Source organism: Haliotis rufescens, unplaced genomic scaffold, assembly GCF_023055435.1.
Source record: "Haliotis rufescens isolate VD_foot unplaced genomic scaffold, xgHalRufe1.0.p SCAF_5, whole genome shotgun sequence".
Classification (NCBI taxonomy): Eukaryota; Metazoa; Mollusca; class Gastropoda; order Lepetellida; family Haliotidae; genus Haliotis; species Haliotis rufescens.
The window spans coordinates 36824089-36838265 of NW_025964223.1; positions in this window are offsets into that span (position 1 = coordinate 36824089).

Genomic DNA, 14177 nt, shown 5'->3' on the forward strand with positions numbered 1-14177 from the left:
CGTATTTCGTCCATGTAAGTTTCATATATTTGTACACCCTGAAACATTAACATCACAGTAGTACAACCGTGTTACATTACAAACAGATCTTACTCTGATAAAAGTTGTTATAGTGTACAGTAATCTGCTTATTGGTGGGAAAGCCAAATAAAAAGAGCTTATAAATCTCTTACAAAATACATGCACATACTGATGTGAGACTTAATGTGTTACACAAATATAAAAACAGACTGTACATGTAATAGTGTGCCTACTCTGTGGGTGAGACGGGTGTCTTCCCGTATACATGTAATAGTGTGCCTACTCTGTGGATGAGACTGGGGTGTCTTCCTTTATACATGTAATAGTATGCCTACTCGGTGGGTGAGACTGGGGTGTCTTCCCGTATACATGTAATAGTGTGCCTACACTGTGGATGAGACTGGGGTGTCTTCCTTTATACATATAATAGTATGCCTACTCGGTGGGTGAGACTGGGGTGTCTTCCTGTATACATCTAATAGTGTGCCTACTCTGTAGGTGAGACTGGGGTGTCTTCCCGTATACATGTAAAAGTGTGCCTACTCTGTGGGTGAGACTTGAGTGTCTTCCCGTATACATGTAATAGTGTGCCTACTCTGTGGGTGAGACTCTGGTGTCTTCCCGTATACATGTAATAGTGTGCCTACTCTGTGGGTGAGACTCGGGTGTCTTCCCGTCTACATGTAATTGTGTGCCTACTCTGTGGGTGAGACTCTGGTGTCTTCCCGTATACATGTAATAGTGTGCCTACTCTGTGGGTGAGACTCGGGTGTCTTCCCGTATACATTTAATAGTGTGCCTACTCTGTGGGTGAGACTCTGGTGTCTTCCCGTATACATGTAATAGTGTCCCTACTCTGTGCGTGAGACTGGGGTGTCTTCCCGTATACATGTAATAGTGTGCCCACTCTGTGGATGAGACCCTGGTGTCTTCCCGTATACATGTAATAGTGTGCCTACTCTGTGCGTGAGACTGGGATGTTTTCCCGTATACATGTAATAGTGTCCCTACTTTGTGGATGAGACTCTGGTGTCTTCCCGTTTACATGTAATAGTGTGCCTACTCTGTGGGTGAGACTCTGGTGTCTTCCCGTATACATGTAATAGTGTGCTCACTCTGTGGATGAGACCCTGGTGTCTTCCCGTATACATGTAATAGTGTGCCTAGTCTGTCGATGAGACTGGGGTGTCTTCCTTTATACATGTAATAGTGTGCCTACTCTGTGGGTGAGATTGGGGTGTCTTCCCGTCTACATATAATAGTGTGCCTACTCTGTAGGTGAGACTCGGGTGCCTTCCCGTATACATGTAAAAGTGTGCCTACTCTGTGGGTGAGACTGGAGTGTTTTCCCGTATACATGTAATAGTGTGCCTACTCTGTGGGTGAGACTTGGGTGCCTTCCTGTATACATGTAAAAGTGTGCCTACTCTGGGTGAGACTCTGGTGTTTTCCTGTATACATCTAATAGTGTGCCTACTCTGTAGGTGAGACTTGGGTGTCTTCGCGGATACATGTAAAAGTGTGCCTACTCTGTGGGTGAGACTTGAGTGTCTTCCCGTATACATGTAATAGTGTGCCTACTCTGTGGATGAGACTCGGGTGCCTTCCCGTCTATATGTAATAGTGTGCCTACTCTGTGGGTGAGACTCTGGTGTCATCCTGTACACATGTAATAGTGTGCCTACTCTGTGGGTCAGACTGGAGTGTCTTCCCATCTACATGTAATAGTGTGCCTACTCTATGGGTGAGACTGGAGTGTCTTCCCGTATACATGTAATAGTGTGCCTACTCTGTGGGTGAGACTCGGGTGTCTTCCCGTCTACATGTAATAGTGTGCCTACTCTGTGGGTGAGACTCTGGTGTCATCCTGTATACATGTAAAAGTGTGCCTACTCTGTGGATGAGACTGGAGTGTCTTCCCGTATACATGTAATAGTGTGCCTACTCTGTGGTAGAGACTGGGGTGTCTTCTCGTATACATGTAATAGTGTGCCTACACTGTGGATGAGACTGTGGTGTCTTCCTTTATACATATAATAGTATGCCTACTCGGTGGGTGAGACTGGGGTGTCTTCCCGTATACATATAATAGTATGCCTACTCGGTAGGTGAGACGGGGGTGTCTTCCCGTATTCATGTTCTAGTGTGCCTACTCTGTGGGTGAGACTAGGGTGTCTTCCCGTATACATGTAATAGTGTGCGTACTCTGTGGGTGAGACGGTGGTGTCTTCCCGTATACATGTTCTAGTGTGCCTACTCTGTGGGTGAGACTAGGGTGTCTTCCCGTATACATGTAATAGTGTGCCTACTCTGTGGGTGAGACGGGGGTGTCTTCCCGTATACATGTAATAGTGTGCCTACTCTGTGGGTGAGACTCGGGTGTCTTCCCGTCTACATGTAATAGTGTGCCTACTCTGTGGGTGAGACTCTGGTGTCTTCCCGTATACATTTAATAGTGTGCCTACTCTGTGGGTGAGACTCTGGTGTCTTCCCGTATACATGTAATAGTGTCCCTACTCTGTGCGTGAGACTGGGGTGTCTTCCCGTATACATGTAATAGTGTGCCCACTCTGTGGATGAGACTGTGGTGTCTTCCCGTATACATTTAATAGTGTGCCTACTCTGTGCGTGAGACTGGGATGTTTTCCCGTATACATGTAATAGTGTCCCTACTCTGTGGATGAGACTCTGGTGTCTTCCCGTTTACATGTAATAGTGTGCCTACTCTGTGGGTGAGACTCTGGTGTCTTCCCGTATACATGTAATAGTGTGCCCACTCTGTGGATGAGACCCTGGTGTCTTCCCGTATACATGTAATAGTGTGCCTAGTCTGTCGATGAGACTGGGGTGTCTTCCTTTATACATGTAATAGTGTGCCTACTCTGTGGGTGAGATTAGGGTGTCTTCCCGTCTACATATAATAGTGTGCCTACTCTGTAGGTGAGACTCGGGTGCCTTCCCGTATACATGTAAAAGTGTGCCTACTCTGTGGGTGAGACTGGAGTGTTTTCCCGTATACATGTAATAGTGTGCCTACTCTGTGGGTGAGACTTGGGTGCCTTCCCGTATACATGTAAAAGTGTGCCTACTCTGGGTGAGACTCTGGTGTTTTCCTGTATACATCTAATAGTGTGCCTACTCTGTAGGTGAGACTTGGGTGTCTTCCCGTATACATGTAAAAGTGTGCCTACTCTGTGGGTGAGACTTGAGTGTCTTCCCGTATACATGTAATAGTGTGCCTACTCTGTGGATGAGACTCGGGTGCCTTCCCGTCTATATGTAATAGTGTGCCTACTCTGTGGGTGAGACTCTGGTGTCATCCTGTTTACATGTAATAGTGTGCCTACTCTGTGGGTCAGACTGGAGTGTCTTCCCATCTACATGTAATAGTGTGCCTACTCTATGGGTGAGACTGGAGTGTCTTCCCGTATACATGTAATAGTGTGCCTACTCTGTGGGTGAGACTCGGGTGTCTTCCCGTCTACATGTAATAGTGTGCCTACTCTGTGGGTGAGACTCTGGTGTCATCCTGTATACATGTAAAAGTGTGCCTACTCTGTGGATGAGACTGGAGTGTCTTCCCGTATACATGTAATAGTGTGCCTACTCTGTGGTAGAGACTGGGGTGTCTTCTCGTATACATGTAATAGTGTGCCTACACTGTGGATGAGACTGTGGTGTCTTCCTTTATACATATAATAGTATGCCTACTCGGTGGGTGAGACTGGGGTGTCTTCCCGTATACATATAATAGTATGCCTACTCGGTAGGTGAGACGGGGGTGTCTTCCCGTATACATGTTCTAGTGTGCCTACTCTGTGGGTGAGACTAGGGTGTCTTCCCGTATACATGTAATAGTGTGCGTACTCTGTGGGTGAGACGGTGGTGTCTTCCCGTATACATGTTCTAGTGTGCCTACTCTGTGGGTGAGACTAGGGTGTCTTCCCGTATACATGTAATAGTGTGCCTACTCTGTGGGTGAGACGGGGGTGTCTTCCCGTATACATGTAATAGTGTGCCTACTCTGTGGGTGAGACTCTGGTGTCATCCTGTATACATGTAATAGTGTGCCTCCTCTTTGGGTGAGACTGGGGTGTCTTCCCATATACATGTAATAATGTGCCTACTCTGTGGATGAGACTGGGGTGTCTTCCCGTCTACATGTAATAGTGTGCCTACTCTGTGGGTGAGACTCTGGTGTCATCCTGTATACATGTAATAGTGTGCCTCCTCGGTGGGTGAGACTGGGTTGTCATCCTGTATACATGTAATAGTGTGCCTACTCTGTGGATGAGACTGGAGTGTCTTCCCGTATACATGTAATAGTGTGCCTACTCTGTGGTTGAGACTGGAGTGTCTTCCCGTATTCATGTAATAGTGTGCCTACTCTGTTGGTGAGACCGGGGTGTCTTCCCATATACATGTAATAGTGTTCCAACTCTGTGGGTGAGACTCTGGTGTCTTCCCGTATACATGTAATAGTGTGCCTACTCTGTCGATGAGACCGGGGTGTCTTCCTGTAATACATGTAATAGTGTGCCTACTCTGTGGGTGAGACTCTGGTGTCTTCCTGTATACATGTAATAGTGTGCCTACTCTGTCGATGAGACTGGGGTGTCTTCCCGTATACATGTAATAGTGTGCCTACTCTGTGGATGAGACTCTGGTGTCTTCCCGTATACATGTAATAGTGTGCCTACTCTGTGGGTGAGACTCTGGTGTCTTCCTGTATACATGTAATAGTGTGCCTACTCTGTCGATGAGACTGGGGTGTCTTCCCGTATACATGTAATAGTGTGCCTACTCTGTGGATGAGACTCTGGTGTCTTCCCGTATACATGTAATAGTGTGCCTACTCTGTGGATGAGACTGGGGTGTCTTCCTTTATACATGTAATAGTGTGCCTACTCTGTGGGTGAGATTGGGGTGTCTTCCTGTATACATCTAATAGTGTGCCTACTCTGTGGGTGAGACTTGGGTGTCTTCCCGTATACATGTAATAGTGTGCCTACTCTGTGGGTGAGACTCGGGTGCCTTCCAGTCTACATGTAATAGTGTGCCTTCTCTGTGGGTGAGACTCTGGTGTCATCCTGTATACATGTAATAGTGTGCCTACTCTGTGGGTGAGACTGGAGTGTCTTCCCGTATACATGTAATAGTGTGCCAACTCTGTGGGTGAGACTGGGGTGTCTTCCCGTATACATGTAATAGTGTGCCTACTCTGTGGATGAGACTAGGGTGTCTTCCCGTATACATGTAATAGTGTGCCTAGTCTGTGGGTGAGACTCTGGTGTCTTCCTGTGTACATGTCATAGTGTGCCTAGTCTGTGGGTGAGACTGGGGTGTGTTCCCGTCTACATGTAATAGTGTGCCTACTCTGTGGGTGAGACTGGGGTGTTTTCCCGTATACATGTAATAGTGTGCCTACTCTGTGGGTGAGACTGGGGTGTCTTCCCGACCACAGTGCCGCTATTTCATATTCTGGGCATATGAATGAAACATATATTTATATAACAATGAATATACAAGTGTATCATTTACATAAACTTTAAAATATTACTCCAGATCCCGTATAATACACAGAGAATACTACACAGAACCTATCACAAAAGCATTTAAAATACAGCCTGTTGCGTAAAACAACACATACACTCTTCCTCATTCATACAAGAATAAGGTGAGGTGAAATGGGGTTTAACGTCGCGTCCCAGATTATTGCACTTATATAGCGACGTGCATGCACGTGTGTGTGTGTGGCTGCTTGTACTAGTCCGGACTGATGCCGATTTATAGTGCTAGCTCACTGAGATACCATGCCGCAGTTTTAACATGAATACCCCACTCAGACACAGTATACTGACTCCGAGCCGACCAGTCCTTGTTTTAGCCCCTTAATGCCGAGCGCCAGACAGGGTAACAACAAGTACCATCTTTTAACGTCTTTTGGTATGACGCGGTCGGGGATCGAACCCCGGACCTTCCGCTCTCCGGGCGGACGCTCTACCACTAGACCACGGAGGCGGTCTCATACAAGAATAAAGAGATGGAAAAGTAATATATTAGTAATTACAAAAGCTTACCTATTTAATAATCTTGTTTACCACATTTACTTAAATAGATTGTAACTGAGAATATGATAATATTTAACACGTTTAGTTAAGTTTACTATTACATGTTTAATATACTGCAACATTTGAATGCAATAACATCCAATACAAATATACACAAACATATTAAACTAACCTGATTTAGATGGTTTTAACTTGTCAACTTGTCTGTGTAGAGTGTGTTTACAGACTGAGTACATGCAGTGAGACAAAGGGTTAACTTAGAGGATGAGCTTGGCCATCAGTTGAGCACGTCATGGCTTGGGTTTGTTAAGGCTTACAACATAGACACTTGGACTGCATTTAATCTATCCTAACCACTAATTATACATAAAAGTTGAACACTAAAACGCAGACACTGAAGAATAATATGATAAATATTTGCAATGGTTGTTTTTGTCACAGTAAAAGAAACTAAGAAATAAAACATAGGTACCTGAGTAAACCCTCATGACATCAGAACACAGAAATATACAACTAACACATAAACTAACCTGAGTTGAATGACAGTTTTGCCCAGCGTTGAAAAGTCAACCTGTACCAAACAGACCCCAAAACAATAGTCTTTTCCCATAAAAAACACTTAGGTTATATCAATGTTTATTCTGTTTGCGAAGTAGATGTAATCAAACTGGACGTCCTCGCCCCAGCAACGGTAACACTACCGGGTGTTCATTATGTAATGTCTAGTGTTTGAATGACATATTGTTCTCAATTATTCAAGTTGATAATTCCGCCATTCAAAGTGTGCAGTGAGGCCGTCTTATCAACAGTCATTTCTGAGACATAAATGCAAAGGTTAATTAATCAAGTCAACTCTCATTTTTTGTATTTATAATTAACTGCAACGTTAATTTTGATTTACAGTACATACTATTCAAAAGAAGTTAAAGAACTCCCGATTCTTTCATATGGCTATGGTTATATTAGTCATGAGAGAAAGCGATAGAGCGAGAAAGCGATATTTCCAATAATGCCGTACATTAAAACGGTTTTTGCTGATATTCAGTGATCCATTCCTATAATTCTCATCGCTATTTTGCCTCTTGTAAATGGATTTTTTCAACATTTTGTATTAGATTAATATGTTAAATATACATACATAATGCAATCGCGTCTAGTTTGTATACACGCATGTGTTTATTTTCTTGTAGTGTAGTAAATAGCAAGATTCACAGACTACAACAGAATAGTCGCTATTCATATACTACACACAAAAATTATGGGAACACCAAAACATTCTGTTATAAAAAGGAACATTTAATGACATGTGATCGTATCATTACAATTGTGCATTAGCAGATTATCAAGCTTCAAAACAAAAACATTTACAGGTAGCTGTCATTGAAAAGCACACACGAACAAGTCGAATAAGAAAATGGGGGTCAAAAATGGAAATCACAATGTCAATAGCGAGTGTGTCCTCCACGCTGATTGATGCATTCGGTGCATCTTCGCCTCATGGGTCTTGCAAGGGTGCGAAGGGTAGCCTGTGGAATCGCCTGCCATTCCATTTGGAGCCACTGAACCAGAACCTGAAGAGCTGGTGCAACTCCATGATTGTCCCTGACACGTCGTCCCAGAACATCCCAAAGATGCTCAATTGGAGCCAAATCCGGTGAATATGCTGGCCACTGCATCACAGTCACATTGTTCTGTTGCAGGAAATCTCTAACGACTCTAGCCCGATGTGGTCTGGCATTGTCATCTTGCAGGATTGCTCCTGGACCAATGTTGTTCAACTGTGGTAGGACAAGAGGGCGCAAAATCTCGTCACAATACCTCACTCCATTCAAATTGCCTTGAACAAGATAGAGAGGTGTTCGGTGATGCAAACTGAACCCTCCCCATACCATCACAGAGCCACCGCCAAACCTGTTTCTTTCTCGTACAGTGGCATCATCATAACGTTCTCCAGGACGTCTCATAGCCCTTACCCTTCCATCATTATGCTTAAGACAGAAACGGGACTAGTAAGTGAAGACAACTCTGGACCATTGTTGATTATCCCATCTCAAATGTGCCCTGGCCCAGGCAAGTCTTGGAGCTCGGTGATGAGGACGAAGATGAGGACGTACAGCTGGACGACGTTACCTTAAATAAGCAGCTCTGAGGCGGTTCCTGATGGTCGATACGCTCACGTTGGTGTGTGTTGCTTGTCGGAGTTGCAGTCTCAAAGCACTGGCTGTTGAGAACCGGTTCTGAAGGGCTAGCAGCACAACGTATCGGTCATCTGCCCTAGATGTTACTCTGGGTCTACCAGAACGCGGTCTGTCCTGCACTCTCCCTGTTGTCTGGAACCGTTCCCTCAGTCTGTGAATGACAAACGGTGACACTTGAAGACGACGGGCAATATTCCTTATGGATGCACCATCTTGTAGCCACACTATGGCCCTAGTCCTGTCGTGAATGCTTAACGGTCTTCGCTGGGGCATGTTTAAGGAAATGTGTAACTTCACAGTGTCTGAAGCTTCTTTATAAAGAAAAGTTGCCACCAACTGCATGGGAATTCTGACTTTCACGTGCACTAGGTTGTTGTGTTTTGGCGTTTGATCTGACATGGCGAGGGAGTCTTTCTGCATCCAAGTTTTTTCCTGTTTTAGCATTTAATCAATTTGACCAAATTCTTAAAAAAATGAAGCACTTACAAAAATACAAGACTCAACACGTCATTTAAAGTGCCCTCAGTGCACACAGTGCATTTACTGAAGTTCATAAATGACCAAGCCACGTTAAGTTTTATACATGGCTATGAAATTTAGGGGTTTTCCCATAATTTTTGTGTGTAGTATATTTTCACTTCGTTCATAATACCACCCCATTCTTTCATTTATCTTAAAACTGAAACTTTAAAGGATAAAATAAACTGGAAAAAGTATTTACATAAACATCATATATTGACAAATAATTGTCAGTATTATCAGCCACTGTTTGTATTGTTTGCAATGTCCAAAGAATTATTTTGTCGGTCAACAGATATGTGCTCGTCCGATTTCGGGATGACAATTATTTTGATAAAGATGCATGTGCATTATGCAGACAAAAGTTAAACATGTACAAAGTTATGTTTCCCTTACTAAATACAGATCGATAAGATATGTGTCTCTGCCTTAAGTCACATATACGACTTTTGAGAGCGTCATTAACCCGTAACCTCATTTCTTGGACAATAGAAATGGAATGCATTGTAAATATTATTTCTAAAAAAACTTAAAATTCCTTTCGATCAAACTGTCTTCGGGAACACAAAAACATACACACGTAACTTTGGCAAAAGTATACTTAAGATATACATAACATATTAGACTGATATCTGATTTAACACATGTTATAGATAATCATATTAATACACTTCATATTGTTATAAACGTTAACTATGTGGCCACACTAATAGGATGTCTCTCCTTATATGTAGTTTACACAAGTACACATATCAACTGTGATAACGCCACATGCAGCGATGGGGGCAGTGGGGTAGCCTAGTGGTTAAAGCGTTCGCTCGTCAAGCCGAAGACCCAGTTCGATTCCCGACATGGGTACAATGCGTGAAGCCTATTTCTGGTGTTCCCCGCCGTGATATTGCTGGATCATTGTTAAAAGCGACCTAAACCATTCTCACTCACTCACAGTTGTGTTCATCAAATTACTATAGACAAATAGATATACTTGTAGATTTGCACAAGACAAGAGACAAAATACAAGTTGATCATAAATCAAATTTCAAAAAGAATATTTACGGACAACAGTATGACACACTGTAACATAATATTCTACTCAAAACAAGTTGAAGAACACCTACAATAATGAGATTGTATTTTGCAATACAATCAGCCATGACTAATTAACCATTAACTTGATTTGAAAAGTATATATTTATATTTTTAACTGATTTATTTAGAGCGTGTTGCCATGATGCGCCACCCGTGATGGTCTCATAAAACTAAATACGGCCATAAATCAATCAATTACATTTTACGCAGAAATCTGTGGATTGTTTTAAACTCACCTACGTCTGTACAGTTAAATTATTTTTCAAGTAAATAGTGAGAAATGTTCAACATTCCCTCCCATTAATCAAATAACACATGCGGACTTATAGTGGTCAAGATCTTAGTTCTCGCTACCGCTTTGTTTAGCGGTAGCGAGAACTATTATAAGATCTGATTTTAATGAGATTGTGTTTACTAGTGCATGTCGTACAAGGATATTCGCTCCAATCTATGCAAAAATCAAACAATAGTTATCATTGTGAATAATTCTAAGAAATACCACCTCTATCACATCATTGCCATAAATTCCTGTTTATGCTGAGAACCACACTGTAATTTGTTATAAATTTTCAACAGACGTCCACTACACTGCCAACATATCCATAGTTGTGAGGAAAACCCTATCACTTGCCATGGACGCTACCGCGCATGCGCAAGGCGGGTATGTAGTCACTTCTTTTCAACCCATTATTCTCATCAACTAGATGCAGATATTTGGGGAGGTGGGAGGGATTATTCCTGATGTGATAGAGGTGGTATTTCTTAGAATTATTCACAATGATAACTATTGTTTGATAATTCTTGCAAAATACTACACCTCTATCACATCATTGCCAGTACACACCAGAGGGACCAGTGGGTTCTGGTATCTAGCATCCCTTAGATATTTGGCTAGTGAAGTGGTAAAACCTAAGGATTATATGCACAAAAAAGGGATAAACGGCTGTGTCTAATGGTCTTCTTACAAGACTAGACATATATAATTTTCAAATATCGTCATATGAAGGGTATATAATATATACTCCCTTGTGATATTTAGACATATAATGACGTCATTCCCTGTCTCATAATCTGTGACGTCACTTCCGTTGATGACGTCATCTATGACGTCACTTCCGGTGTAATACCAAGTTCTTGTGGTATGTGTCTTCCATTTCCATATCACAATGACGTAATTTACCGTTATTTCCTTTTTTGGATAGTGATATTAACGTATCCTGACGTGGGTTGTCTCCTATGACGTCACTTCCGGTGATAGCAATCATATTTGGCTACCGTATAACACTTAATCCTACGATCTATGATTTCAGTGTTGCCTGCCCTGAGCTTTGCACAGTGAGAAAGGTCAACTTACCCTGAGTTCATGAGGTACTTCTGAAATCTTCACACACACACACACACACACACACAAACACACACACCACCACCACCACCGGGAGGGGAACAAGGTTACTTGGCGACTATCACCTGGGCTGCCACCAGTGGTCCCAGAGTGTATAGTCCATCCAGATCGGTCTGTATGTCTCGTAAGTAAAAGTTTGAGAAAGTGTTGTGGGACTTCCACTGGCAACTGGCCACGACTTGTTCAATGGATACTGTATTCCATGTGGCTAGACTTGTGGCGAGGGCTCTGATTTCGTGAGGCCTGTAGTTTCCCCAAATCGGAGTGGAGACTTGTGCCAGTTTATAACCATCTGAGACTACTGATTTTAGCCATCCCGCTACAGTGCCCTTAGTGATGTCCTTTTCTGATGGGGCTTGCAAGAGATAAATAATCGTTTTCTCTGCTTCCTGTGGGGTTGAGTTGCTGCTATGAAATATCTCAATGCTCTTATGGGACAAAGTAATCTGTCCGGGAAGTCCACACTTTTACTCAAGGCTGGAATTGTATATTGTTTGTGTCCGAGTGGGCCAAAGGCTGACGACTGGTTTTAGGCAATAAATTCTGGGAGCGATCTGAACGACACTGATTTCCATTCCTGGGTATGGGATACAGTTGAGATGTCAATAGCATGTAATTCAGACACGCGAGCCGCCGTAGCCATGGCTAAGAGAAAGGCAGTTTTCTTGGAAACTAATGATAATGATGCACTACTCATGGGTTCATATGGTGCTTTTCATTAAGGCTGATAATACTATGGACAGATCCCATTTAGGGAAAGTACGAGGTACTTTGATGTCTTCCAGAGCAAAAGACTTCATTAGCCGATTTAGTACAGGGTGTGTACCTATAGACAGGTCATCGTGTTGTAATACCGATGCTAAGGCTGACCTATATCCTTCGATAGTGCCGTGTCCTAATTTCTTGTCGTTTCTGAGATATAGCAAGAATTAAGCCACTATAGGTATCGTAGTTTTTCCGTCTAACTGCTTTCCCATTCTCCACTCGACGAACTTGTCCCATCTGTTATTGTAAAGGGCAGATGAAGCTGGTCTCCATGAGCTAGCCACTCTTTGTGCAGCTGATTTAGAATAACCGGCGGCTTGCATTTAATCGAGATAACTTCCAAGCGTGAAGATGGAGGTTGTCGAGGCGCCCGTAAAATATGTCCGTCTTTGGTTGTCTCAATAGGTCTTGACGTACTGGGAGTTTCAGAGGTAATTCTATCAGTAGTTGTAGTAATCTCGGAAACCAAGTTCTGTTCGGCCATGCCGGGGCTATGAGGATAATGACACAGTCTGTTTCCTCTATTTTCTTCAGTACTTTGTCTAGGAGAGCCCAAGGGGGAAATGCGTACACGAAGGTCCCCTCCCATTCCATTGAGAGCGCATCGACCTGGAGTGCTAGTGGATCTGGTACTGGGCTGACGTAGACTGGTAATTTGTTGTTGAGACTTGTGGCGAATAGATCTAGGTTCGGAGTATCCCATAGATGGGTTATCCACTTGAACACCTCGGGATGTAGTGACCATTCCGTGGGTACTATCTTGTTCTGTCGGGATAGATAATCTGCTAAGATGTTTAGCTTGCCTGGTATGTGTCTTGCTTCGATCTTGCAATTTACTGAGTCTACCAAGGCATATAAACGTGTAACCTCCTTCAGTAAAGATAGGGATCTTGTGCCTCCTAGGTGCTGAATGTAAGCGACGACGGTTGAGTTGTCTGTGGCGATTTTTACTGACGAATGGTGTAGTGGATCTAGCCATGCTGTTAATGCTAGATAAATCGTTCTAATTTCTAGACAATTGATGTGTAATTCTTTCTCTTGGGAGGACCATTTTCCCTGAATGGTAACATCGTCCATATGGGCACCCCAACCTTCTCCTGACGCATCTGTGTAGAGTTGATGTAGAGGGGTGGGGTAATAGAGTGGGATGCCTGGCATGACATTTTGACGATTTAGCCACCAATGGAGTTCTGATATCCGATCTTGTGGAGGATGGATTAATACTTCCAGCTCTAGGTTTGTGGTGGTGTTCATCCAAATCTGTAGAGGTCGTAACTTTAGCCTGCTTTCTGTAGGTTATATCTTGGATAGATGTGAGCGTGCCCAGTGTTTCCGGTCATATTTTTATCTGCCGGACAGGTGAGCCGGCAATGTACCAAAATACCGGTCATTTGTGATTTTTGTCAGTCCTTAATAAATTCAATAAAATACAACACAAAACATACTGACTTGTTTATTAAAGTTTGCGTTTCTTTCTACGAAAGATCTTCGTAGCTTGTTTGACAGTATTGTTGACGTCTGCGTGTAGATTCAACAGCATCAGGTTGTTTATCCATTGTTAGGAAAGACGATTGCGACTGGCAGAGTGTATCCTGTTTTGCAAACTGAATCCACGTTCAGCATCAACGCTGCTAACTGGGATAGCAAGTGCTATGGAGCACAGAGTGGAAAAGTCGGGATAAATATGTGAAAGTTCAGAAATCACTGTCTTGCAACTTTGTTCAAACGAGTCGGCTCCTATGTTGTTGACCGCCATCTTGAAAGGTGTGAAGTCATTTTCAGCTGGACCAATCGGGAGGCAGAATTTGTCCAGTAATTTCTCAAGGGATTCCCTTCCGTGAGCTGTCAGTTCCTCTTGCGTTTGGGGAAATCGATTTGGGTTGAGCACTTTGTCCAGACAAGTGACGATATCAAGCGAGTCATCCGGAAATCTTTTTCTCAGAGAGTTACAGAGTTCCTCGATAAACCCACAACGGGTTTTCACAAACTCACCGATAGATCCCGGGTCCCCATATGTGACCTGAATTCCACGAAATTCCCCGTTGCTCAGATTATCCAAGAAATGCTGTTCATTTTCACCTGCGGTGTTTTCTAGACTGGTAAGGGAGTCAA